A 3,637-nucleotide genomic window follows, 5' to 3' on the forward strand; every position below is an offset into this window, starting at 1 on the left:
TGACTCATGATTTCAACTATATATAAAAATAACAATGTGAATGTAAAAACAATTTTCAGTATGAATTATCAATATAAGAAGAATATCTGATAAAACAAAAATAATGATAAACTTCACTTTAGTTTACATTTTTAAACCTTAACTGACCCAATGTATCAATTGTAGGTTTTTAATTTCCTAAAGTTTCGGAAGTAATTATTGACTAATATCAGCATTTCATTAAAATGAAATAATAAAACTTTCAGAATTGATGAGAAAATTATGAAACATCAAACAAATTTGATAAGTCTTGGTGATTGAACGCTATATTCCGATCCTAAGCTAGTCTCGTAAACCCCAAGCTAGAACTACACAGCGACTTGAACACGAGAGAAAAGGCGCAAAATATACGGGAAGCACTTTACTCTAAAGGTTCATTTATGTACAGAAAATATAGGGTTTCTATAGTATTTTAGAAGTCCTTGGGTTTTTCCTGAAAACTCTAGAATACTACTAAACATAGCAGCAGTGTAGTAATCAGCCAATCAGAACCTCTCCAATTGACTCTTCATTTACGCGATATTTCTAGCAAAACTTCTAATCAAACGCTGATTGGATAAAATGCTTCCTAATATTTACTGAGCTTGTCATGTCTATTGCGAGAAATTTTCAGGATCATCCCAACAAAATTATCAAAAATATTACTAATAACCTGTTAATAATACTAGCCAATAATTATGCATGTTAAACAACGTAGACAAATACAACTCTTATTAAGTATGATGTAAAGATTTCCCATAAAAACTACATGACCAATACATTTCATTGAAAAGAATAGAAGTATACAAAAATGCTTAGGTAATTTTACCTTTTGATTACTAAAATCATATGTATACAATTAATCAATTTCTAGCTTGTCTAAAAAATGTGGAACAAATAACAATACTAAACAAATAGTTCAAGAAGGGGTTTTGTGGAGATTTCAGTATTTTCATAGTTGAAATCATGAGTCAATTGAAGCTAGACCACCAATTAACTGATAGAGTTCTAGTGAGAAGCAGTAACCAGTGGAGTTCAACCACGTCTGTTGAGAGATAACAACTCACTAAAGACAATTGGTGAACGGTTGCTCAAACTTCATGGATTGGTTGAAGTTAGACATTAACACCGTTGGATGCCGGCCATCCCAGTCGTCTAGAGGTTAAGTGCTCTAGCGCGAGACTAGTAGGTCATGGGTTCGAATCTCTCGAGGCGGGATCGTGAAGTCATGTGAAGTCATGGATAATTTTTTTAAAAAATTACTTTTGATTTTACAATATTTACCATTCGATACAATCATGTTTTTTCTTCCTAAATCTGTAAAATAATTATAGTTCGAATATTTTGATGAGATAGTCTCAATTTAGAACTGGTCAGATGTCTATCTAACTAGACAGTCTTAAATACATTTTAGTTAAAACAAAAAACGAGCTTATCGGAAGAATCTCCATACACAAATCAGTTTATATATCTATATTGAATGTAAGAGGAACAATCAATGGAAAACTGTAATGTCACTCAAACAGTTTTTTTTCAAAACAAAAATAATATTATCATTAATCAATAAAATAATAATAATAATAAAAGAAGAAAACAAAACACACTCATTTTCATTATTGTCATGTATTGTTATCATGATAATTAATAAATGTAAAAAGTACTATATATATACAGTATTGGATACATATACATAAATGATGATAGCATGTGTAAACTCATTTATATATCTAACTGAATGACTCATTTAAATCAGACACCAAAGGAGTTATTCTAAGTTGCTATTTGAAAACAAAAATGTCCATATTGAACATTAAAAGTTACTAGGAAAGATAAATTAAATTTTTAAAAAAAAAGGAAATCATAAAACTAGGCAATTTAAACTAAGATTTAATGTTATTATAATAAATAGGTATACTTAAATAACCGAAAATTTTTTTTCCTTTTTTTTTTAGAAAAAAATTATTTTTTAATGTAAAATAGTCTTCAATTGTTTGTTGTCTGATTTCTCTCTTTTTGAAATACAATGAAATACATTGACATTTATTTCGCACTTATAGTCTTACTTAGTGATTAATATTTTTTTGGCCATAAAGAAAGTAGTTGGTATGTAGAAAGAAGACATTTATACTTGATAAAATTACGACAGTTGGTTAGTTTACTAAGAACAAGACGATTTGTTTTTTGTTTTTTTTTTGACACGAAATAATTCTAGTCGCATAGATGATTAGATAAGTTGTGGTTATTTCACACATTTTACATCTTAGTACCTACAAGTAGTAATGCTACTACATATATATATTCATGGATTTGTATGCTTGTATCCACATATATCATATACAAATTTATAATGAATTAATCGATCACTGGAATATAATTCAATATTTAACTGTAGTTGGTTATGTAAGGTGTGTTGCAAAGAAAATCAAGGACATATACCTAGATACCATAGTTCAGTACAATTTGATGAAAATTGTAGATAATAGATGAGAAATCATAAGATCAAATCAAACTTTTTTCTTGTTAACAAATAAAATAATTCGAAATATTAACTGTTCTTCATGCAATATACTTCAATAAGTTGTTGGTTACTAAAGTTGTTATTTGAAACTAAGATCATTTGAAAGAGATATTAGAAACAAGAAATTGACAAATAAATGTTATAATAAAGACGACTAAGTTTCAAAACTAGTCTATTATTATTATTGTCATTCTTGCTATTATTATTACTATTTAATTAGTGGGTTGAAAAGCAATGGTTTGCATTGGTTCGTCTTAGACAACTCGTGATGTATTATAATAACCGTCTGTATAATTAGCTACATGAATAAGTTATTCTTCTAGTCTAATTCTTACATACTAGTTATAAGCAATAATAAAACTGTAATTAATCAATCTGCAGGTCGTTAGAACTCTATGAAAGAATATGTTCGCTACAAAGCTAATTTTCCCTAAGTAAATTGGAAATTATTTATCTATATATAAATAATGATGTAAGTCATATTTCTCAGTTTAAATGACGAACTAATATTATTTGAACTACTATTTAAAACTTGAAAGCTCTGCGAAACCGTGTCTTCCTAGTATGAGACTCTTCAGAAATCAGTACTCACTATCTCACATCTGAGAACTAAAGCTAGAACCTTCAATCTTACGCGCGGACGCTTTACCTCTAGACCAATGAATGGGCATTCAACGGTGTTAATGTATATGTTACGTCTGGCCGATTGTGAACGCTATATTTGCTTCCCTAAGCTAGTCCCGTATCCCCGAGCTAGAATTATACAGCAACTTGAAGACCAGAGAAAAGGCACAAAGTATGAGGGAAGCGCTTTACTACAGGATTCATTCATGTACAGAAAGTACAGGGGTTTTATAGTAATTAAGAGACCTTGAGTTTCCATAGTAGCAGTGTGTTAAACAGCCAATCAGGATTCTCGTTATTTTAGTAGCATAGCTTCTAATTAATCGCTGGTTGGTTGGGTCTCTTTATGAGCCTCTGGAGGCTCTGATAGAGTTTACTGTAAGCCGACTTAACAGTATAGTTTCAATTACTCACTATATTGAGCAACTTTCATTAACTGTCTGTGGTGGATAGCTGTCTCACATGAATTGTACTTCA

This window comes from Schistosoma mansoni, assembly GCF_000237925.1.
Source record: "Schistosoma mansoni, WGS project CABG00000000 data, chromosome 1 unplaced supercontig 0010, strain Puerto Rico, whole genome shotgun sequence".
NCBI classification, from domain to species: domain Eukaryota; kingdom Metazoa; phylum Platyhelminthes; class Trematoda; order Strigeidida; family Schistosomatidae; genus Schistosoma; species Schistosoma mansoni.